Source organism: Entelurus aequoreus, linkage group LG11, assembly GCF_033978785.1.
Source record: "Entelurus aequoreus isolate RoL-2023_Sb linkage group LG11, RoL_Eaeq_v1.1, whole genome shotgun sequence".
Lineage (NCBI taxonomy): Eukaryota > Metazoa > Chordata > Actinopteri > Syngnathiformes > Syngnathidae > Entelurus > Entelurus aequoreus.
Window position 1 is genome coordinate 8,906,181 of NC_084741.1, and position 26,086 is coordinate 8,932,266.

The following is a 26,086-nucleotide window of genomic DNA, read 5'->3' on the forward strand; positions in this document are numbered from 1 at the left end:
AAAGTGGAAAAGTGTTCTGTGGTCTGACGAGTCCACATTTCAAATTGTTTTTGGAAACTGTGGACGTCGTGTCCTCCGGACCAAAGAGGAAAAGAACCATCCGGATTGTTCTAGGTGCAAAGTGTAAAAGGCAGCATGTGTGATGGTATGGGGGTGTATTAGTGGCCAAGACATGGGTAACTTACACATCTGTGAAGGCGCCATTAATGCTGAAAGGTACATACAGCTTTTGGAGCAACATATGTTGCCATCCAAGCAACGTTACAATGGACGCCCCTGCTTATTTCAGCAAGACAATGCCAAGCCACGTGTTACATCAACGTGGCTTCATAGTAAAAGAGTGCGGGTACTAGACTGGCCTGCCTGTAGTCCAGACATTGAACATGTGTGGCACCTAAAATAGCAGAAGGGAGACCCCCGGACTGTTGAACAACTTAAGCTGTACATCAAGCAAGAATGGGAAAGAATTCCACTTCAAAAATGTGTCCTCACTTCCCAAACCTTTACTGAGTGTTGTTAAAGGGAAAGGCCATGTAACACAGTGGTGAACATGCCCTTTCCCAACTACTTTGTCACGTGTTGCAGCCATGAAATTCTAAGTTAATTTTTATTTGCCAAAAAAAAAATCAAGTTTATGAGTTTGAACATGAAATATGTTGTCTTTGTAGCATATTCAACTGAATATGGCTTGAAAAGGATTTGCAAATCATTGTATTCCGTTTATATTTACATCTAACACAATTTCCCAACTCATATGGAAACGGGGTTTGTACTTAGATTTCATTGTTTGCAGTGCAGGCACGAGGTAGATCATTTGGCACCAACAAGCTCCTCTTTAACAGTGAAGAGGCTCGGATGTCATGGTGGATTTGATGTTGATTGCAGCGTGAATGTTGGGATGAGAGCACGAGGCCTGCTGAGAAGGCAGCAAGGAAGCTGAGCAACAAACATTCTCTGTTAGGTTTGTACAGACCACGCGGTTCAAGTCACAGATTTGTTATGAAAGGCGTCGCCGCGTCTTTGTTCCAAGTCAATGAGGACATCGTGTGTTTTTTTGGATCACCCCTTTTTTTAGTAGCTTTACATTCAGGAAATAGTAACATACCGTATTTTTTGGACTACACTGCAAAAAGTCAGCGTTCAAAAACAAGAAAGAATAATACAAAAATGAGGGGTATTTTATTTGAACTAAGCAAAATTATCTACCAATAGAACAAGAACATTTGGCTTGTCAAGACTTTCCAAAACAAGTCAAATTAAAGCTGCAAGCAGCGTTGGTCGGGCCCGCATCTTTGGCTGGTGCTAGTCCTAAGTGTCCCAATACTTTTGTCCAGTGTAAGTCCTAGGTGTCCCAATACTTTCGTGTAGTGTACCTACCTTCTCTGCATTCTGTGCTCACGCTGGTGCTTTCTGCTTTTAAGCAGCCATCTTGAAACAACAGCAGCGGAGCAGCATCAGCGCAGTGGTTCTTTGAAGGCTCGTAAAATCAAAACCGTAGCACTTATCCAAACTCTTTGAGTATCCTTCAATCAGAAGGGTTCAATCTCTCTCCTGTAGTAGTTTGAAGCCGAAACGACAAACGCGCTCAGAGGAGATAATGTTTGATGTTTGGTGACCGCTTTTTACAAACATTTTGTTTTGAAGGGGGGATATCAAACTTCCTGTTGATTTTTGCTGAAGGATGTCAATCTATGAAGAAGGATGTCAATCTATGAAATGTAGGTCTAAGTGAGACCTATATAGAGGTTTTTGTTTCATGTCTCTAAGACGTTCCTACCGGAAGTTACAAGCAGTTTTGTCTGTGTTTTCCTCTGAGGAGCAGTTTTGTGTCTGTTTTATTCAAAAATTGCGCTTGAGCGCAATTTTGAGTTTTGGGGTTCGGTTTTTTATTAGATCGTAATTTCCACCGGTCCTGATGTGTGTGAAAAGTTTGGTGAGTTTTGAAGTATTTTAAGGGGGTCAAATTACAGCTCAAAGAGGCAAAAATGAGTGTTTTTGGTACAATTTTGTCTTGAAGGGGGATTTGCCAACTTCCTGTTGGTTTTTGCCCGAGGATGTTAAATTATGAAATGTAGGTCTAAGTGAGACCTACATAAAGGTTTCTTGTTTCATGTCTCTACGACCTTCCTAGTGGGAGTTACAGGCAGTTTGTTTTGTGTTTCTTCCTAGGGGGCGCTAGAGCGCAATTTTGAGTTTTGGGGCTGGGTTTTTTTATTAGATAGCAATTTTCGCAGGTCCTGATGTGTGTGTCAAATATGGTGAGTTTTGAAGCATGTTAAGTGGGTCAAATTAGGGCTCAAAGAGGCGGCGGAAGAAAAAAGAAAGAATAATAATAAAACCTTACAAATTCAATAGGTCCTTTCGTCCCACTGCAAAAGGACTCCCTTTGGGATTCCTTTGACAATGGGCCGTGCGGGCCCTAATTAGCTAACCTCAATGAACCCCAAAATAGCTTAAAATAAGTATATTCTCACTAATAACAAGTGCACTTTTCTTGGTCGAAAAAAAATGAGACCTTTTTGCTCAATATGTTGAAAAATATTCTTAAATGAAGTAAATGCTAGTGCCATTATCTTGACATAATGATATGCACTCGGCATTACATTTCTTGAAAGCAGCAAACTTATACTAAAAACTAATTTATTGTTCTTAATGGAAAGGCAACGAGGCAAGTGCTTGTTACTCTCGGGGTCTCCTAGCCGCTCAGGCAAATCATATTGTCAAAAAAGGCATTTTTCCATGGATAACATGACATCATCGCGCCAAGTGCGTGCTCTTTCAGTCAATTAGTGCGCATATATACAGCCCGGCCCCCGGACAACATTTTTTTAATTGTAACTTTGAGGAATTTATCTGAATGTGCGTGAACTATTTCTGTTCGAAATAGTTTGAAATGTTAAATGTTTAAATATTAACTGTCAGTTTACTGTACTGTGCCAACTGTACTACTATATGAGTACGTGTTTTCTATTGTTGCATTGAAAATAAAACAGCAAAGTCCATTTGGCTGTCATCTGTTTTAATTATGAGACACAATTGTGTCAAAGTCATGATTATTTTTTTCATGCTTGAAATAAAAAAATTATAACTTTAAAAAAGTAGTTTTATACTTGTGAGTGTTGATGACACAGCTTTGCAACACTTGATATTCTAGTTTCAAGCATGTTTTACTCAATATAGCTCATCAAATCTCAGCAACAAGCTGTAATATATATTACTGAGATCATTTAGGACCAAAACCCTTAAAACAAGTAAAACACTCTAACATAAAATCTGCTTAGTGAGAAGAATTATCTTATCAGACAGAAAATAAGCAAGTATCACCCTTATTTGAGATACCGTATTTCCTTGAAAAACCGCAGGGGCGCTAATTAATTTAAAACCTCTTGTCACTCCGGCGTTTACCGGAAGCCTGCGGGATGGCTGTGCATGCGCTAATTATTTTAAAACCTCTTCTCACTCCGGCGTTTACCAAAAGGAATGCGGTAAATTTAGGCGTGCGCTTTGAGTGTGATGTAAGCATACCATCATGAAAAGCACATTTAATAAAAAAAAACGTTATTATGGTCTTACCTGTACTTATAAATGGAGTCCATTTGCAGCTCCTTCTGACCAAAAGCATCGATAACTTGTTTATAGAAGTCTTCCTTATTTTCTTTCTTCAGTTTTAAAAGTCTCTCTGTCTCGATGGAGATATTCCTTTAATTATTACCTCCTGCTTCCATTGAAAGTCCAGTTTAGAAAACTGTTTTATTTTAGATACCGGTATGTAATCCTCCATGTTAAAAGTTCAGGCGAAAAGAAAAAAAAGACGATCTGTTGCTGCGTGTTGTCACTTCTGCAGCACTGGAAGTCGCAAGAAGGATCACTAGCGCCCTCTACCACCAGGAGGCGGGAGTCATTTAATGACTCATACCGTATTTGACACACGCAGCTACGGTATATTAATAAAACATAGCTGCTTACTGTTCTTTTTAGCATATCGTACCGGTATTCAATAGCTTGGACCTTAAATCCTACTGAATAACTCTTTATCTTTTTTCCTTTGTGCGATTGCAAACTACTGAAAGCAGCTTCCTCCATTTTGAAAATGAGGACAGGTAAATCGTCACTCGTGACGTAACGAATTTGACCCGGCGGAAGTTCTAGACATATGCTAAATATTTTGCGAAACGAGTTTGACCCGGCGAAAATTATAGACATGCGATGATACAATTAATATTTTGCGAAACGAATTTGACCCGGCGTTAATAATGAACCGGCGATAAGGCCAAGCATGCGTTAATTATTTTGAGAAACGAGTTTGACCCGGCAGTAATTCCAGACGTGCGAATACTATATTCCCTGCGCCAATTCAAGGAAATACGGTATTTAATCTTACTTAGATTTCAGTTTTTGCAGTGCAGGTGGCTAAAACCGGAGGACACTTGCAAGTGGGCAGCGGCTCTTGGCCTCCTTCCTCTTGTGTCTTGAGTGTTGATGTGCGCGAGTTGAAATCTCCAGGCTCCAGCTTGCTTGTGGGAGAGATGCCTCTATCACACCATAACTGCTACCCTGGTGTCAGCCTCCACTTTGACACTGTGTAAGTGTTAGTGGTGGTCAGGCCCGCTAATATTCTCTGCTGCAGGCGTCCTAACACGCCAACTTTCATTCAATTGTCATCCCACACAACCTCGTAAAGCTTTTTATGTGTCGGATAAAATATTGTAGTTTTTGCAAAAGGTGCTGCTGAATGCTTTAAATCAGTAGTCACTTTTTCCCTATAATGTTTTAATGTCCGCCAGACTGAAACGTTACACGTCCAATGTTTATACTCGCCGTCCTGAAAATACATTTTCTGTAAAGGCTGCTCTAAATTTCAACATTTATAAGACGGAAACCATAAACGCAGCACAACATTGCTCTTTTTGCTTATTCTGGGATGTCGAACTTCACCGCGTAAGAGAGAGAGAGCCCATCATTATGTGTGATAATGTGGAAAAAATGGTTTTGGTGGATGTTTGCGCCAATAGAACCACGGTTCCACACGGACAAGAATGCAAATACAACACAGTCGTAGTAGTAGTAGTAGTACTAGTGTGTATCATTGTGTGCACTAGGGTTGTACGGTATACTGGTACTAGTATAGTATCACGGTACTAATAATAATAATAATAGATTTTATTTGTAAAAAACACTTTATATTGAGTAAACAATCTCAAAGTGCTACAGTGTATTAAAAAAATAATAAAATAAAAATATATATATATTTAAAAAAACAAAAAGATAATAAAGAAACAAATAAAAATAAAAACTAGAACAGCCAAATAGCTATAACTAGTATGCAAATATCTAAAGAAAAAAAAAGGTGTTTTTAAAAGAAGGGCTTTTAAGTAGGGATGTCCGATAATGGCTTTTTGCCGATATTTGATATTCCGATATTGTCCAACTCTTTAATTATCGATACCGATATCAACCGATATATGCAGTCGTGGAATTAACACATTATTATGCCTAATTTGGACAACCAGGTATGGTGAAGATAAGGTCCTTTTTAAAAAAAATAAAAAAATAAAATAAGATAAATACATTTAAAATATTTTTTCTTGAAAAAAAAAGAAAGTAAAACAATATAAAACAGTTACATAGAAACTAGTAATTACTGAAAATGAGTAAAATTAAGTGTTAAAGGTTAGTACTATTAGTGGAGCAGCAGCACGCACAATCATGTGTGCTTACGGACTGTATCCCTTGCAGACTGTATTGATATATATTGATATATAATGTAGGAAGCAGAATATTAATAACAGAAAGAAACAACCCTTTTGTGTGAATGAGTGTAAATGGGGGAGGGAGGTTTTTTGGGTTGGTGCACTAATTGTAAGTGTATCTTGTGTTTTTTATGTTGATTTAATAAAAAAAATTAAAAAAAACGATACCGATAATAAAAAAAACGATACCGATAATTTCCGATATTACATTTTAACGCATATATCGGCCGATAATATCGGCAGGCCGATATTATCGGACATCCCTACTTTTAAGCCTTTTTTAAAACCATCCACAGTCTGTGGTGCCCTCAGGTGGTCAGGGAGAGTGTTCCACAGACTGGGAGCGGCGGAGCAGAAAGCCCGGTCTCCCATTGTTCGTAGCTTTGTCCTCGGAGGTTGGAGGAGGTTAGTCTGTCCGGAGCAGAGGATTTATGATTTATGATTAATGAATCAAAAACTATACTATACCCTGATTGAAAAGTACCGGTTCCCGGGCATGACGTCATGTTGTGACATTGCTGGTTTGAAGAGTAGGGGAGCGTGTTTGGCAGCGCGCAATCACGGAGTACTTACAAGCAGACACGGTGTGTAGACAGAAAAGGGAGAACGGACGCATTTTGGCTTAAAAAGTAAAGATAAAGGTGAAGCTATAACACTGAAACGCCCTCAGGAAGAAGTTTTTGATTGATTGATTGAGACTTTTATTAGTAGGTTGCACAGTGAAGTACATATTCTGTACAATTGACCACTAAATGGTAACACCCCAATAAGTTTTTCAACTTGTTTAAGTCGGGGTCCACTTAAATTGATTCATGATACTGATATATACTATCAGATATATACTATCATCATAATACAGTCATCACACAAGATAATCGCATTGAATTATTTACATTATTTACAATCAGGGGTGTGGGGGGGGGGATATGGACAGCAAGTAGTGGACATAGAGAGAGAGAGAGAGAGAGAGAGAGAGAGAGAGAGAGATCAGAAGGCATAAGAAAAAGTATCTGCATTTGATTATTTACATTTGATTATTAGCAATCCGGGGAGGGTGTTAGTTTAGGGTTGTAGCTGCCTGGAGGTGAACTTTTATTGCGGTTTTGAAGGAGGATAGAGATGCCCTTTCTTTTATACCTGTTGGGAGTGCATTCCACAGTGTGTATACTTGATTAAAAAAACAGTTTTAGAAAGTGCTTACAGTACATTTGTAAAGTGAGGTTTTAGGGAGTGCATACATTTGATGGACAAAGGGCTTTAGGGAGTGTGTACATTTGTTGCAGAATATGATGCAGCACCCGGTGTTTTTCCTGTCACGCATAATCGTAGTTCCCCTTCAGAAAAATAGGAAGGTGAACACTTGTCCAATTTAGAGATGACGGCATCTTAATTGCAGAGTGTCGTGTGACGTGAAATTTCCCTGGAAGATGCTGGACCAAAAGGTGCGGCCCACCTCCATCAGCAATGGTGTACTCGCCGAGTGTTCAGATAGCAAGGATTGGTGAGGGTCTCCAGGTGGGGACTGCATGAGAGATGGAAACAAGATAGCGCTCGCTCACCAGACTCGGGAACAAAAGGCCGCCATGTTTAACCCGTGATAATATTTGCATGGCTTTCCAGCAGTCGCCCACTCGTTCTCCAAACACGGCTTGTTGATGTGCAGCGTGGAGAGGCTGTGTGAGGAACTCACGGTGAGGAAAGCCCTAACAAAAGGAAGGATTGTCTGCTGTAGATACAACATCAGGACAAAAAAAAAAGAGATTGACAGGAAAATGAACGCTCATGAGACGAACAACTCCTACGATGACTCATCCGAGCTGAACGTTTCAGGAAGGCTTCCTGGGAGAATTAGTCGATCTCTCTTTGAGTCCGAAACACACGCTGCTACAAACTGCAAACATGTGTTGCAAAAACTTTGGCTGGCGTTAAGTGACAACAAGGTTGCAAAAAAAAAAAGCAAATACGGAGCGACAAGAAAAGGGGAACAAAATGTTTCTTTCACTTTGGCAACCAACAAACATGAAAAATGTCCTTGGAAAAAAGCGTCAGTGGCGCTGATCTCCACACCTCAGCTACAGCACAAGAAAACACATGTCTTTGGCCTTGCTGCCCCCCCCCCCCCCCTCACACACACACATTAAAATAACAGCGGAGGCATCTGCCAGCAGCTCTTTACGGGGCGGGTGGGATTTTGGAGCAGGGAACTCCCGTGCACGGAATCTGTTGTAAACTTTCCTCAACGTGCATGGAGGAGTCATCCATCACATGAACACAACCCAGCATTATTGTCTTTGTCAAAGATGCAGGTGATTACTCACCAAAAATTGCATTCATCACATTTAAGCGCAGATTACTTAAGAGACAAGCTCGGGAGGTCCGTGAGCAGGCGTGAGGTCGAGGGCAGGAGAGAGTCGTCAAGGGTCCGTGTCTTGGCGGGAGGTCAAGATCCAAGAGGCGGCCAGGGAAGCAGAGGGAACACGGGGAGACGAGACACACGTCTCGTGACGCGGGAACGGGGGTATGCTGCTGGAAAGGGGACAAGAAGGACACGAGGCAAATGAACACGGAGGGGGAGAAACACACAGAGAGAAAGTGTGCATAGAGTTTGATATGTCCGGCTTACTGTGCAGGACAGGTCGCTACGTTCTGGCATAGGATAGTAGGTTGCGCTGGCTTAAGAAGGCAGGAGATCTCATCAGCGACAGGTGTGTAGATTGCTGATTGGGAAATGTATGCACTCCCTAAAATGCTGACTTTGCAAATGTACTGCATGCACTCCCGAAAACTTTCCTTTTTTTCATCAATTGTATGCACTCCCAAGAACGTTACATTTTTTCATCAATTGTATGCACTCCCTAAAACCTCACTTTACGAAAGTACTTAACACAAAATGTCAATAAATAATGTCTATTTAATTTCATCCATCCATCCATCCATCTTCTAATATTTTTCACAATTTTGAACTAATCACAAAGGTTCCACAATATCCATCCATTTTCTTCCGCTTATCCAAGGTTGGGTCGCGGGGGCAGCAGCCTAAGCAGGGAAGCCCAGACTTCCCTCTCCCCAGCCACTTTGTCCAGCTCCACCCGGGGGCTCCCGAGGCGTTCCCAGGCCAGCCGAGAGACAAAGTCTTCCCAACGTGTCCTGGGTCTTCCCCGTGGCCTCCTACCGGTTGGACGTGCCCGAAACACCTCCCTAGGGAGGCGTTCGGGTGGCATCCTGACCAGATGCCTGAACCACCTCATCTGGCTCCTTTCAATGCTCCAGCGGCTTTACTTTGAGGTCCTCCCGGATGACAGAGCTTCTCACCCTATCTCTAAGGGAGAGACCCACCACCCGGTGGAGGAAGCTCATTTCGGCCGCTTGTACCCGTGATCTTGTCCTTTCGGTCATAACCCAAAGCTCATGACCATAGGTGATGATGGGAACGTAGATCGACCGGTACATTGAGAGCTTTGCCTTCCGGCTCAGCTCCTTCTTCACCACAACGGATTGATAGAGCGTCCGCATTTCTGAAGACGCCGCACTGATCCGCCTGTCGATCTCACCATCCACTCTTCCCTCACTCGTGAACAAGACTCCGAGGTACTTGAACTCCTCCACTTGGGGCAAGATCTCCTCCCCAACCCGGAGATGGCACTTCACCCTTTTCCGGGCGAGAACCATGGACTCGGACTTGGAGGGGCTGATTCCCAATAGAGTTCCACAATAGAGTATTGGAAATGTAAATAGCTATGTGTGCTTACATTACAATCATCCTCCCGGAGGACAGAGCTTCTAACCATATCTGTAAGGGAGAGACCCACCGCTCGGCGGAGGAAGCTCATTTGGGCCGCTTGTACCCGTGATCTTGTCCTTTCGGTCATAACCCAAAGCTCATGACCATAGGTGATGATGGGAACGTAGATTGACCGGTACATTGAGAGCTTTGCCTTCCGGCTCAGCTCCTTCTTCACCACAACGGATCGATACAGCGTCCGCATTACTGAAGACGCCGCACCGATCCGCCTGTCGATCTCACCATCCACTCTTCCCTCACTTGTGAACAAGACTCCGAGGTACTTGAAATCCTCCGCTTGGGGCAGGGTCTCCTCCCCAACCCGGAGATGGCACTCCACCCTTTTCCGGGCGAGGACCATGGACTCGGACTTGCAGGTGCTGATTCCCAATGGAGTTCCACAATAGAGTATTGGAATAGCTTTGTGTGCTTACATTACAATCATGCTCGGCGAGCCGATAGCGATCAAATCTTGAAGGTACCATGTTTGCAGCTGATTGACCGAGAAATGACAGATCTCACAGAGCTGTTTTAAGATGTGTAGCAACCCCTTTTTTGAAAATACCAAGCGGCCCTTCATAAGTTGGGCGTTGGCATCTTGGTCTTTTGTAACGGTAAGAAGTATGAGCACATACCCTCTCAGTCTGCCATATTATAGACTAACTAAAGGGTTTGCCTGCCATTGGAAGTCTGTAGTTTGGTAACAACACAGTGGTCTGATGAACCAAGAGGAGCTTCCACTCACATGGTGTGATTATCAGGTGAAGTGGTGAGAACATCATCAAGCTTTGAGCAGGATCCATCGCTTCCATATCTGGTAGGGTCTTCCACAAGTTGGTGTATGTTATGAAGTATGGCGAAGTCCTACGCTGATTCCCAATGGACATGTTTCAGCGCTTCCAAGCCATTTTTAATGGTGTGCATTCATGTCTCCAAGGATAATGATCTCTTCTCTTGGGTGTAGATCCCCAGCTGGAACCATCGGGTATGTCGCATCTAAAGAGAATACACCGGTACGGCATACATGTCATAATCAATGTTGATGTTGAAAAATGTTTCAGAAAGAAAGAATGCATGAGGGATTCCTGTGGTGAGAAAGTTCACAACCAGTTGCCAACCTCCTGATATTTAGTGAAGGATTTGTCTTTTGGGGATTTCTTCCGATGTTGCCACTACATAATAAGAGCAACAAAAATAATTGTAAAGAGAGAAAAAACAAAATCGTAGTTATTCGTTCCATCAATCGTCAAAATAAAAGGAGTTTACAAGGCTTTTTTTGTATGGAATGTAATAATAGTAATAGACGGAGTGGGCTATCAACCAGGGCTGGACGATTATGGCAAAAATAATAACCACGATTATTTTTATTGATATTGTAATCACGATTAATAACACGATTGTTCATTAATTTGAAAACATGAGTATTTATTATACCACCAAAACTAAAAAAAATGTATATACATTTGTAACAAATAAACAAGTAAAAGAATAAGAATACCCGAAATAACAATAGATTTAAATAACAAAAGCAATATAAAAAACAATACAATTAATTTTTTCCTTTTTAATTGTCTTTGATCCCGTTTTTTTACCTTTTACACTTATTTTACCACCATAGAGTGCCTGCTTCTTGCATCAAATACAATGTTTGTAAATTAAATACAAAAATCCTGACATTTATTGGTGCAATACATCTTTGGAAACTTTAGCCTAGGGGCAGTTTGTTTAATCTGCAACATATATATATATATATATATATATATATATATATATATATATATATATATATATATATATATATATATATATATATATATATGTCTTAATTAGATTATCCAAAAAAAAATAGTGCTCGATACCGTGGTAGAGCGTAATATGTGTGTGTGGGATACAACTTCACCCTCACCTACGAACCCACGCCAGGAAACCAACCAAAAAGGAGCAGAAAACGAAACAACATTATCTGGTACAACCCCCCATACAGCAAAAACGTCTCAACTAATATTGGCCACAAATTCCTCACCCTGATCGACAAACACTTCCCCAAAGGCAATACCCTAAGAAAAGTATTCAACAAGAACAACATTAAATTGAGCTACAGCTGCATGAACAACATACCACAAATCATTTCAAACCACAATAAAGCAATTGAAAAGGAGCCGCCCACCACCAGGCAGAACGACTCCAAAACCGACAAAAGCTGTAACTGCCGCAAGAAACCTGATTGCCCTCTCAACGGGGGGTGCTTACAACCATCAGTCGTTTACCAAGCAAAGGTAACACGCAAGGACATTAACACATCCGACACATACGTAGGATTAACTGAGGGAGCATTCAAAACCAGATGGAACAATCACAAAGCCTCTTTCAGGAGCAAAAGCTTGCGGAACACTACAGAACTCAGCAAACACATTTGGAATCTCAAAGACAATAATGTTGAATATTCAATAACATGGCAAATTCTTGCATCCAGCACACCTTACAACAGTGGTAATAAAAGATGCAACCTATGCTTAAAAGAGAAACTGTTTATTATATACAGTCCAGACTTGTCATCCCTCAACAAGCGCAGCGAAATTGTATCAGCATGCCGTCACAGAAGGAAACACCTCCTAGGTAACACATGAGCCAATCACCACGCCCCTACGCCTGCCTGTACCCACCCGCTCTGTGCCCTATATAAACCATGGTATGTGAATGCTTCCATTAAAATCTCCTGATGATTGAGGAAACCCTCATGAAACAGGCCTGTAGAAATGAAATGGTCTTGTGATTTTTTCCCACACACACACACACATGTATATATATATATATATATATATATATATATATATATATATATATATATATATATATATATATGTCGGTTTGTCGGGTCGGTCCGTCGGGTCCGTCGGTCCGTCGGGTCGGTCCGTCCGTCCGTTGGTCAGTCGGTCCGTCCGTCGGTCGGTCCGTCCGTCGGTCCGTCGGTCCGTCGGTCGGTTGGTCCGTCGGTCGGTCCGTCAAATTGTCTCCTTACTCATCCATCTGAGAACAGCACAGCACACTTCCCCCTTCACAATAATAGCGCGGTGCGCCACATCCGGTCTGACTGCGCTAACAAAAGAAAGGTTTCAAAAAACTACTTTACACAAGCATACAGTACTTAAAGCACTTATTGATACATTTACATAATAAGTATGCCTTAATCTGAAATACTAGTCTAAAGCAGGGGTCCCCATACTTTTTGACCCGGGGACGTCCGTCCGTCCCCGGGTCAAAAAGTTTGTGGACTAAATTATTATTCATTCATTCATTATTTAATTTTTACTGGTAAAACAATATTAAAATAGTCCTTTTACAGATTAGGGCACCTTTGTCAGAAAACAATGTGTGGTTGTTGCTCGTCTTGTTGTGTAGTTCTGATAAAACTTGCTGGTATGGCAACATCCGTGCTTATTTCCTTAAATCCACATTTTGTTATCTAAAAAAAAATGTTTGTTAAAATTGTCAGTCAAAATGTCGCTCGTGTTTCTGTGTGAAGTCTTTTAGTCCTGTCACGCGTTGGTCATCTTACAATGGTTGACTTATCGTGCATCCTTACACGCACAGCTAATCACCCATTGTTTGTTTGTTAGAAAAACATACTTGATAGCCACACCGCCCACTTCCACACACACACCGGCTTCCTCCCTCCCTTTCTCCCACAATCTTGACCATTTTAGGCTGTTCCTTTTTTTTTTTCCTCGTTGGAAAAAGAGTGTGTGTGGGGGGGGGGTGCATAGTATGACAGCTTTTTCTTGCCGCTTGTAGAGAGAGAAGTGTGTTAGTCAGCCTCCAACTTGGAGAGGAAGTTACCACCTCTTTCCCAGACTCACACACACTCGCAGTCTTTACGGGACCACAGCAGCGAGAACCATCTTGGCCGGCTTATTTGTGATGAATGTTTTTTTTCCACAGATTTTGGAGGAAAGATGTTTTTGCAGCCTGCCCGAGGCGCTCTGTGTGGAGCGAAGCGTTTGACTTGGACATGATTTGTTGTCACTACACACTGGTGAGTATGCATGTATTCCACTCTATGGCGAGCTCCTTTCAACTTTATTTCACAACAATAGCAGAACGTGCACTGCAAAAACTGAAATCTAAGTAAGATGAAATATCTCAAATAAGGCTGATATTTGCTTATTTTCTGTCTTGATAAGATAATTCTTCTCACTAAGCAGATTTGATGTTAGAGTGTTTTACTTGTTTTAAGGGTTTTGGTCCTAAATGATCTCAGTAAGATATTACAGCTTGTTGCTGAGATGTTAAGACCTAAAACATGCTTGAAACTAGAATATCAAGTGTTGCAAAGCTGTGTCATCAACACTCACAAGTATAAAACTACTTTTTTAAAGTAATCATTTCTTATTACAAGCATGAAAAAAAAAATCAGGACTTTGACACAATTGTGTCTCATAATTAAAATAGATGACAGCCAAATGGACTTTGCTGTTTTATTTTCAATGCAACAATAGAAAACAGGTACTCATATAGTAGTACAGTTGGCACAGTACAGTAAACTGACAGTTAATATTTAAACATTTAACATTTCAAACAATTTTGAACAGAAATAGTTCATGCACATTCAGATAAATTCCTCAAAATTACAATTAAAAAGATTTTGGCCGGGGGCCGGGCTGTATATATGCACACTAATTGGCTGAAAGAGCACGCACTTGGCGCAATGATGTCATGTTATCCATGGAAAAATGCATTTTTAGACCATATGATTTGCCTGAGCGGCTAGGAGACCCCGAGAGTAACAAGCGCTTGCCTCGTTGCCTTTCCATTAAGAACAATAAATTAGTTTTTAGTATAAGTTTGCTGCTTTCAAGAAATGTAATGCCTAGTGCATATCATTATGTCAAGATAATGGCACTAGCATTTACTTCATTTAAGAATATTTTTCAACATATTGAGCAAAAAGGTCTCTTTTTTTTCTACAAAGAAAAATTCACTTGTTATTAGTGAGAATATACTTATTTTAAAGGCCTACTGAAAGCCTGATAGTTTATATATCAATGATGGAATCTTAACATTGCAACAAATGCCCATACGGCCGGGTTAGATTAGTAAAGTGCAATTTTAAATTTCCCGCGAAATATCCTGCTGAAAACGTCTCGGTATGATGACGCCTGCGCGTGACGTCACGGATTGTAGCGGACATTTTGGGACAGCATTGTGGCCAGCTATTAAGTCGTCTGTTTTCATCGCAAAATTCCACAGTATTCTGGACATCTGTGTTGGTGAATCTTTTGCAATTTGTTTAATGAACAATGGAGACAGCAAAGAAGAAAGCTGTAGGTGGGAAGCGGTGTATTAGCGGCCGGCTGCAGCAACACAAACACGTAGCCGGTGTTTCATTGTTTACATTCCCGAAATATGACAGTCAAGCTTTACCATTGGCCTGTGGAGAACTGGGACAACAGAGACTCTTACCAGGAGGACTTTGAGTTGGATATGCAGACGCGGTACCGTGAGTACGCAGCTGCGGCTTCCAAACATTTGATCGCTAGCCCGTACGTGCGTGCCGCTATGTGCATGTCACGTACGTGGCTTTGGGGAAATATATGTGCTGTATGAACTTTACGGAGGTGAACGGTACTTTGGGCTGAGGGATTGAGTGTGTTGTGCGGGTGTTTGATTTGTATTGGTGGGTTATATGGACGGGAGGGGTGAGGTGTTTATGTGGCATATTAAATATAAGCCTGGTTGTGTTGTGGCTAATAGAGTATATATATGTCTTGTGTTTATTTACTCTTGTAGTCATTCCCAGCTGAATATCAGGTCCCACCCGCCTCTCACAGCATCTTCCCTATCTGAATCGCTTCCACTGCCCTCTAGTCCTTCACTCTCACTTTCCTCATCCACGAATCTTTCATCCTCGCTCAAATTAATGGGGAAATTGTCGCTTTCTCGGTCCGAATCGCTCTCGCTGCTGGTGGCCATGATTGTAAACAATGTGCAGATGTGAGGAGCTCCACAACCTGTGACGTCACGCTACTTCCGGTACAGGCAAGGCTTTTTTATCAGCCACCAAAAGTTGCAAACTTTATCGTCGATGTTCTCTACTAAATCCTTACAGCAGAAATATGGCAATATCGCGAAATGATCAAGTATGACACATAGAATGGATCTGCTATCCCCGTTTAAATAAGAAAATCTCATTTCAGTAGGCCTTTATGGTATTTTTGGGTTCATTGAGGTTAGCTAATTTTACTAGTTTTGGAAAGTCTTGACAAGCCAAATTTTCTTGTTCTACTGGCAGATAATTTTGCTTAGTTCAAATAAAATACTTCTAATTTTTGTATTTTTTTTCTTGTTTTTGAACACTGACTTTTTGCAGTGCACACAGCGTTCTTTTAGATTCAAAATCAAACGTATTGATCGAGTCGTTGGAGGTCGTTCACAAACATGTAGGGTTTCATTTAAGGCCGACTACAGATGGAATTTAGCACAAGTTGCAGCTTTGGGTCTTCGGACAGCTGGGAGCACAAAGCAGAGAGCTTAAGAAGTGAATAGTGGAAGTCCTGGAAATATTAATAGAACTGAGCATTGAACCAACGTTTTAAGCACAACTTCATTTTGACATGCATTGAACATTTTGTGAATGCTGGAGTTGAACTGAAATGCTTGCAGAATGTAGTATGAATGGAAGAAGAGTTGGAATTTCCAGGAAAACTGGAATTTGGTTTGGAACTTGGGAAAGTGTTAGTTTGAATGTCTAGGATGAGTGGAATGTGTTGATGGGCGAATGGTTTGAATAGATGGAAAAATGTGGGAATTGTGCAACTTGGGAAAAACGGATAATTCATTTTGAATGGGAAATTTGGGAATTTCGGGAAAAGCGGGATTGTTTTGAAAATGATTGAGAGCATAAATGTCCCGAATGAGCTGAATTGGTTGGTGTTGGAATTGTTTAAATTGGGCAAGAAATGTTCAAGTAGTAACAGTTTTTTAATTGAGAAATTATGAGGTGGCGACTTGTCCAGGGTGTACCCTGCCTTCCGCCCGATTGTAGCTGAGATAGGCTCCAGCACCCCCTGCGACACCAAAGGGAATACGCGGTAGAAAATGGGTGGATGGATGGATATTACAGAATTTCAGGGAAAGCGGGAATTTTTCAAATACTTAAACCAACTTGGTTTTTTGTCCTGACTATGAGGAATGTTTTGACTGTGGAACGCTTGAAATGAGTTGAAAAATGTGAAAGGAGTCCATCCCATCCATCCATTTTCTACCGCTTATTCCCTTCGGGGTCGCGGGGGGCGCTGGAGCCTATCTCAGCTACAATCGGGCGGAAGGCGGGGTAGACCCTGGACAAGTCGCCACCTCATCGCAGGGCCAACACAGATAGACAGACAACATTCACACTCACATTCACACACTAGGGACCATTTAGTCATCGGACTAAAAAAGGTTGGAAATAAGGTTAGAAAAAAAACAGGAATTCCTGGAAATTTGGGAATTTCGGGAAAAGCGGGATTGTTTTGAAAATGATTAAGAGCATAAATGAGCTGAATTAGTTGGTGTTGGAATTGTTTAAATCTGGTAAGAAATGTTAAAGTAGTAACCGTTTTTTAATTGAGAAATGGTGTTACGGAATTTCAGGGAAAGCGGGAATTTTTCAAGTACTTAAACCAACTTGTTTTTTTGTCCTGACTATGAGGAATGTTTTGACTGTGGAACGCTTGAAATTAGTTGAAAAATGTGAAAGGAGTCATCGCACTAAAAAAGGTTGGAAATAAGGTTAGAAAAAAACAGGAATTCCTGGAAATTTGTTGAAAGTGTAAAAATAGTTCAAATAAAATACCCCTCATTTTTGTATTTTTTTTCCTTGTTTTTGAACACTGACTTTTTGCCGTGTGGTCGGATTGATAAGCATTTTGACCCCAACTTGTGCACCTTACATGACTTTATTGCTCAGCAGTTGGGTTTATTTAGCCAGATAACCACCAAAGACACCTTTAGTCTAACCCTGCCTTGCACTTTCACCTCCGTTTCACTTTGGCTATTTTGCTGAGCATGCACATCCAGCCTCACAGCGTGTGGTCATTCCATTGCGCCGCTGCTAAGTGTATGTTTGGACCGTGCAAGTTGTTCCAAAGAGAAGCTGCTCCAGCATGTTTGAGCCAGGATGTGCTGTGAAGGGAAATGCCCGGGCACCGCTTTCCTGTGCTCAATAGTTTGAAGGCATTAGAGTTTAGCACCTCTAATGGAAGAGCAGGGACTGCATTGCTCTCAGGGGTCTCCTTTAATTAAGTGCACTTTAGCTCCTCCAGTCAATCAGATAAGCCTGATAACATAAGATGAAGTGTTAATGCTTGCTTTACTGACCCCCTCTAAGGCCTCAGTTGACTTCTGCACAACCTCTTTAACCCTGCAAGACCCAAATATCAAAAAACCTAAAAAAAAAAATATTTGACCTTTCAGATGTTGTTGTAGGAGGCATTTGATGCAGAAATTGAAGAGTTAAAAAAAAATGTTTATGTTTTTAGAGAAATGTTGTAATATTGCAACATTGTTCATTAAAAAAATTGCAAAAGATGTCCAGAATACTGTGGAATTATGAAATGAAAACAGAGCTTTTTGTATAGGATTCTACGGGGTACCATAACTTCCGTTACTCGGACTTCGTCACGCGCATACGTCATCATACCGCGATGTTTCAGCCGGATATTTCTCGGGAATTTTAAAATGTCACTTTATAAGTTAACCCGGCCGTATTGGCATGTGTTGCAATGTTAAGATTTCATCATTGATATATAAACTATCAGACTGCATGGTCGCTAGTAGTGGCTTTCAGTAGGCCTTTAAACATTGGGCTTTGATGGGAGCAGAATTTCTGTATTTGTACTCACGTTGTCTAAACAACTGAGGGTTGTTTACTTAACGGTATATACCATTAATAATAATCACACATTAGTTATATTTTTATAAAGTAATTTATTACAAATATAAAAAATATGAAACAAGATAAAACTTTAAAAAAAAAACGCTTTTTCCCCCTCTTTTTTTCTTTTCATGACATTGGTCATGAAGACTTTCATTGGTGGTGAAAGTCCTAAAAACAGTCCCTGTCATCTGTATAACGTCTGTAGAATGTATACTATCCATGTATAGAGAAAATACTTCAGCCAGTTTGAGCCCACTGCAACAAGCCAGCTATTTGACTACCACATTCACCCAGTGTTGTATAATTGCAACAATTATATAACAAGCTCTAAATGAAATTTGATGCGTCTGTTCCACAATAACTACATATGTACATGCTCTTGACATTGTAATAACAACCCAAACAAATATAAAATAAATTTTAATTACTTGAATCTGATGAATCCAGTCCAATGAAACAAATGGATTTTGTTCGAAGGAAACCTTGAGAGGTTGTGTGAGTTTATGGCCAGAAGGCGTGACTTATAAACAAATGTACGATCCAATAGCCTTGTGAGACTGAACAATAGGACCCAATGACTATGTAAATGTTGTATAAAATTAAAAAATATATAACATTGTTTTTTAGGATGGTTAAAGGTAACGTTGTAATTTTACAACAAGGGGTGTTGCAGTGTATTCAGACCTTACCTTACTAGGCTCCTTCATTAACCCGCTTTGTTTATATATTTCCCCATTGCATTTATTTATTTTCAAATAGGGACAGTGCATAATAAGTAACATAGATTGGAATAATGTCGGATTCCAGCCATCCGCCTGTCGTCCCTAGACAAGTTCATGATGCATTTTTGACTCGGGGCCAAATTTAGAGAAAAAAATGTGTCTGGGGCCGGTATATCTATTTTTCGGAACACTAATACAAAACCTCACAATAATGTTGTCATGACGGGGGGGGGGTTGTTCTCCCGGGATGCAAACAGACTTTTCCTGACAAGGGTAGCAGGTAGGAACATATTTATTAATCTAACTACAAAATAACAATCAAAAACTCTCTTAACTGTGGCATGAAATAAACAGCACTTATGTAGAGGGTTGCGTGACAATACCGTGAAGCAAACAACTAGCTTAAAAAATAGCATAGCAAGAAACAAACAAATAACATAACTATGGCATGGAACAAGTATGAAACTGTGGCATGAAACAACTAACATGAACTATGGCCGAGAACAACATGAAACTGTGGCGTGAAACCAATAACTAGCATAACTATAGAATCAGACCTGAAACGAGCAATGACCCCAGGCCGACTGACTGGCAAAGGCGGCTTAAATAGTCTCTTGATTAGAACCAGGTGAGCGTCCGAACACCAGCGGCAGGTGGAAATCATATGCCGCCATGGCAACCAAAACAAACAAGAGTGCACAAAAAACAAGAACTAATGAAGTTAAACTAACAGAACATAACGAAAACATGATCCGGACCACGGATCATGACAAATGTATGATTGAATGCTAAAAACGTTTTGACAGACCGCCTTAAAAAACACCCAGAATGTACATGAAAATAAAGAACGTGTGATTTACAATATGAACTATGAAGGATAAAAGACTGAATATTGACAGCATATGAACATCATCCCCTCTCGATCAACATATTTTACAATTAAGGGAAACTGTCATGATCCGTGGCCTGGATCATGTGTTGTTATATTCTGTTAGTTTTGGACTCACTCAGTTCCTGTTTTTGTGCACCCTTGTTTTTTTAGTTACCACGGGTGCTTATTGTTTCCACCTGTCTCTGATTGGTGCTCAGGATGCTCACCTGTTTCCCGAGCCCTAATCAGAGGGATTATTTAATCCTGCCTTTGCCGGTCGGTCGGCCTGGCTTCATTGTTTGCTTTTGCTACAGTTACGCGAGTATTCCTTGTCTTCTTGCCTATGCTAAGTGTTAGCCTTAGCTTCGAGTGCGATCGGCACATTTTTCCTCTGTCTTGTTTTCAATTTTTGGTACTTGATTGACTTTCGACAAATAAACCATGTTCCTACCTGCACGTCCTGTCCGGATTGTTCCGTCTGCATCCCGGGGGAACGAAGCCCGCAGTACACTGCGACCCCCCGCCCCCATCTTGACAGAAACGCAACAAAAATGCAACAAACACAACGAAATATGAACGTAAAGGGTAAAAAAACCAAAAAAAACCCCACCTACAATCTGATATATCACTAAGCTTTAGAACTTTGTTGTAAAAATGTCCTTCCGCGTCTGTCCCTGACACCCGCATTTCAGGCTCTGGAAACACTCTGTGGAAACGCTCCCCACCCACACTGCTTGGTGCCTGTTCTGAGCTGCTGTGACTTAGATTACCATAGTAACTAATTAGATTACCATGGTAACTAGTATATCATGCAAACCGCAGATTCCAGCCATTGAAATACTTTGTATAGTCGAAGACTTACAGTCATTAGAAAACATCACTGCACATCATAATGGCAGCTACACTTTCCATCTTAAAGATCTAAAAAAATTATTTAGGAATGTCGGGCGGGCCAGATTGAAAAGCTTAACGGGCCGCATGTGGCCTTAATTTGCCCAGGTCACGCTATTAAGTTGTCTGTTTTCATCGCAAAATTCCACAGTATTCTGGACATCTGTGTTGGTGAATCTTTTGCAATTTGTTTAATGAACAATGGAGACAGCAAAGAAGAAAGCTGTAGGTGGGAAGTGGTGTATTAGCGGCTGGCTGCAGCAACACAAACACGTAGCCGGTGTTTCATTGTTTACATTCCCAAAATATGACAGTCAAGCTTTACCATTGGCCTGTGGAGAACTGGGACAACAGAGACTCTTACCAGGAGGACTTTGAGTTGGATACGCAGACGCGGTACCGTGAGTATGTACGCAGCTGCGGCTTCCAAACATTTGATGGCTTGCCCGTACATGCGTGCCGCTATGTGCATGTCACGTACGTGACTTTGGGGAAATATATGTGCTGTATGAACTTTACGGAGGTGAACGGTACTTTGGGCTGTGGGATTGAGTGTGTTGTGCGGGTGTTTGAGTTGTATTGGCGGGTTATATGGACGGGAGGGGGGAGGTGTTTGTTATGTGGCATATTAAATATAAGCCTGCTTGTGTTGTGGCTAATAGAGTATATATATGTCTTGTGTTTATTTACTCTTGTAGTCATTCCCACCCGCCTCTCACAGCATCTTCCCTATCTAAAGATCTAAAAAAATGATTTAGGAATGTCAGGCGGGCCAGATTGAAAAGCTTAACGGGCCGCATGTGGCCCCCCGGGCCTTAATTTGCCCAGGTCTGATGTAGACTACTAACTACACAAACACACGACGTAACAGGACTTGACTTAGTAACATTGTAAACAAACAAGGACAAGCTGGAGGCGCTCGTCATTTTTCCAGCACGGACCAAACGAGTCATGGTGTGGCAACGTTGCTGCTTTTGGAAGAGAGAACATTTTATCCACATGTTTTCATCACTGGTATGTCGCAGTCACCCTGAGATATGGCTTTGGTGGTTAACGCTGATCTTTTTGGCCCGAGAGGTCGCGGATCAGGTTCTGATTGAGGAGCTGCTTGTTTAAACTCCCGTGGTTGCCAATCGTGGTTGCCGGAGAGTTGGGGCAGTTTCGTAACGTTGAGAGTGAAATGAACGGCCCGAGGAGGATCCACTGGTTGGAAGGAATGAACCATGTCAGCTTGCTCAAGGGACATAGAAACAGGAGTTCAGAACATTCCGACAGGGATTCAGCCAATGATTTAAAAAAAGATGTAAAAGATAAATCAATAAGAAGACAATTCAATTTAGCCACATGACCATCCCATTTTGGAATACCTTTTTATCCAGTCAAAAATTGTGATTTTGTTTTAGGCTAACAAAGCTTTGGGAAAGCTTGTGGAAAATAAAGTTTTGACAAAGTTTACAAATATAGGGATTACTTGTGATATTCAGACCTACTGGCTCTTGCTACTGTTCATTTTGTTCACATACAAACAGCAAGTATAAAGCACTATTTATTGGACTATAAGACGCACTTAAAATAATTTCATTTTCTCAAAAATCGACAGTGCGTCTTTTAACCCGGTGCACCTAATGTACGTATTCATTCTGGTTGTGCTTACTGCCCTGGAAGCAATTGTATTTGCTACATGGTGTAATGATAACTGACCAGTAGATGGCAGTCTCTGGACTGCAGGTTGACTGATGCCCGTTCAATAAATGACGCAAGTACCCATGAGCAAGCAACACCAAAACTTTGATGTTTCATTGAGAATATAGAACATTACACATGGCGCTCAAAAATATGTCAAAATGTTTAAATACGACTTTGGTACGCTACGAAGCCGCACCGCTTGATGGAACGCGGAGCATTACAGCTACCATAGTCAGACGTGCTGTGCTTCAACATACAGGTATTATTATGGTGGACCCCAAAATGGCTTGTAAAGAACATAATGTCATGGCTGTCTTGAGTCCATCACATGGACAAAGATAAGACCTTCTGGAGGAAAGTTCTGTGGTCAGATGAAACAAAAATGTTGCTGTTTGGCCACAATACCCAGCAATATGTTTGGAGGAGAAAAGGTGAGGCCTTTATTCCCAGGAACACCTTCCTACCGTCAAGCATGGTGGTGGTAGTATTATGCTCTGGGCCTGTTTTGCTGCCAGTGGAACTGCTGCTTTACAGAGAGTAAATGGGACAATGAAAAAAGGAGGATTACCTCCAAATTCTTCAGGACAACCTAAAACCATCAGCCCGGAGGTTGGGTCTTGGGTGCAGTTGGGTGTTCCAACAGGACAATGACCCCAAACTAGGGGTGTAACGGTACACAAACATTTCGGTTCGGTACGTACCTCGGTTTAGAGGTCACGGTTCGGTTCATTTTTGGTTAGTAAGAAAACAACAAAATATACATTTTTGGGTTATTTATTTACCAAATTTGCAAAATCTTCCACCAAAACTATTTTTCTTAGTGTAATATTTGATGTGAAGTAATGGGAACCTTGGATAGGTCAATAATTCATAATAACATTGATTTTGATTCAATATTATGTTTTGAGCAATGACAGTTTGAAAGAAAAAAAAAACGCTTTGTTTTATTAGTCAACATTGCAACTTTTTCTAAATGACATTTCACCTTTAAGCTTTTTTATTTCACTTTTGTTATGTTTTTGCTTATTTGAATAGTATTTTTAGAATGTGCCGTGGGCCTTTAAAACATTAGCTGTGGGCCGCAAATGTGGGCACACTTTTGACACCCCTGCTACAGATAATAACAAATTAAATGTGATAAATCTATGGATAAAAAGCAGATGCGCGTTTATCATAACTCTCTCTCTCTCTGTCTCTGCCCCTCCCTCACCAATGCTGCTGTTTGTTTTGTTTTTAACCCCTTCTTAACCCTGAACGTACATTGAAAATACACGCAACCCTAACTCAAAATGCCGGACATTTGAGGCATTTAAGAAACTCCGCCCTGACAGCTCCGCAAAAGAGGACATATGGTCAGTCTATCCTAGCCCGTTAGCTGCTAGCATGCCGTGTGTTGTGCCTCGGTGTGCATTGTTTACACAACGTGCGTTACGCTACTTAATATGTCCGTGTGGAAACTCGTTCGGTACACCTCCGAACCGAACCGGTTCAATACAAATACACGTACCGTTACACCCCTTCCCCAAACACAGGTCAAAAGTGGTAAAGGAATGGCTAAATCAGGCTAGAATTAAGGTTTTAGAATGGCCTTCCCAAAGTCCTGACTTAAACGTGTGGACAATGCTGAAGAAACAAGTCCATGTCAGAAAACCAACACGTTTAGCTGAACTGCACCAATTTTTTCAAGAGGAGTGGTCAAACATGTAACCAGAAGCTTGCCAGAAGCTTGTGGATGGCTACCAAAAGTGCCTTATTGCAGGTAAACTTGCCAAGGGACATGTAAGCAAATATTAACATTGCTGTATGTATACTTTTGACCCAGCACATTTGCTCACATTTTCAATAAACCCATAATAAATTCATAAAAGAAGCAAACTTCATGAATGTGTTTTTCTGAGCAACAAGTATGTGCTCCAATCACTACATCACAAAAAAATAATAGTTGTAGAAATGATTGGGAAGTCAAGACATCCATGACATGATGTTCTTTACAAGTGTACGTACACTTTTGACCAGGACCGTGCATCCCTGCTGTGACGGGTACTGATCTTGTAATCCCCCTCCAGGCAAAGCTCTCTGGTGTAGTCCTTGTCATAACATCAGGAGCTTTTTGAGAAATGGCATGCAACATTTGCGAGGCAACCAATCATGGAAAAAGGCAAACACGTGTTGTGTGTCACACGCTAATAGGCGGCGGCCGTGTAATTGTTGCAGCCTGTGGTGCTGGATGGCGTCCGAAAGCGACGTGAGCTCATGGTTTTTCGTCTTCTAGGGAACACGGGAGGAATGTACATCACAAGGAATCCGATGATAAATACGCCTTTGTTCCAATGAGCAGCTTGTAGTGACAACAGTCTAAACAAATGTGATTTACATACTAAAGCATTGTGTCTGCTTCACATCAGGAGCACATCTGGCGGCTATTAACCACTTGCCCTAACCCCCAGCGCCGTCCCATATCGCCATTACCCTCCTATTACCTGCCAGGGCTCACAGAACACACTCGCCACGGGACACGCGTTAAGACCGTGGTAACATTTTTCCCCCCAGCTCGAGGACACACTGGAATTCATCCAGAACTGGCGTAGAAATTTCAAGTTTCATCGAAAAGCCTTGTAAACGCCGGCGCTGGCCCGGTTCTGTGTTTACTCGTCGGCCCTGTGGTTCATAGAGTGCACGTCAAATAACGTGCGAGGCCAAAGTCAAACACATCAACACGTGACCAAACACACTGCAAAAACTGAGATCTAAGTAAGATGAAATATCTCAAATAAGGGTGACATTTGCTTATTTTCTGTCTGATAAGATCATTCTTCTCACTAAGCAGATTTGATGTTAGAGTGTTTTACTTGTTTTAAGTGTCCTAAATGATGTCAGTAAGATATTACAGCTTGTTGCTGAGATGTTATGAGCTATATTGAGTAAAACATGCTTGAAACTAGAATATCAAGTGTTGCAAAGCTGTGTCATCAACACTCACAAGTAGAAAACTACTTTTTGAAAGTCATCATTTCTTATTTCAAGCGATGAAAATGAAAAAATCATGACTTTGACACAATTGTGTCTCATAATTAAAACAGATGACAGCCAAATGGACTTTGCTGTTTTATTTTCAATGAAATAATAGAAAATATGTACTCATATAGTAGTACAGTTGGCACAGTACAGTAAACTGACAGTTAATATTTACATTTCTAACAATTTTGAACAGAAATAGTTCATGCACATTCAGATAAATTCTTCAAAATTACAATTTAAAAAATGTTGTCCGGGGGCCGGGCTGTATATATGCGCACTAATTGACTGAAAGAGCACGCACTTGATGCGATGATGTCATGTTATCCATGGAAAAATGCATTTTTAGACCATATGATTTGCCTGAGCGGCTAGGAGACCCTGAGAGTAACAAGCGCTTGCCTTGTTACCTTTCCATTAAGAACAATAAACTAGTTTTTAGTATAAGTTTGC

At 41.0% G+C, this 26,086-nt stretch overlaps 1 protein-coding gene and 1 long non-coding RNA gene across 14 annotated transcripts in view; both read left to right on the plus strand.

Moving 5' to 3' along the window:
• eva1ba (eva-1 homolog Ba (C. elegans)) overlaps positions 1–26,086 on the plus strand; it is a 99,011-nt gene that overhangs the window by 37,787 nt on the left and 35,138 nt on the right. For all 13 annotated transcript variants that reach the window (XM_062062377.1, XM_062062376.1, XM_062062384.1 and 10 more), the window contains one exon: positions 13,471–13,564. The gene's annotated coding sequence lies outside the window, so the exon portion shown is untranslated. The remainder of the gene's footprint in view (positions 1–13,470; positions 13,565–26,086) is intronic.
• Positions 10,237–11,149, plus strand: LOC133660556 (uncharacterized). Its single transcript, XR_009827832.1, has 3 exons — positions 10,237–10,348; positions 10,426–10,516; positions 10,593–11,149. It is a non-coding gene; the product is annotated as an uncharacterized LOC133660556 (long non-coding RNA).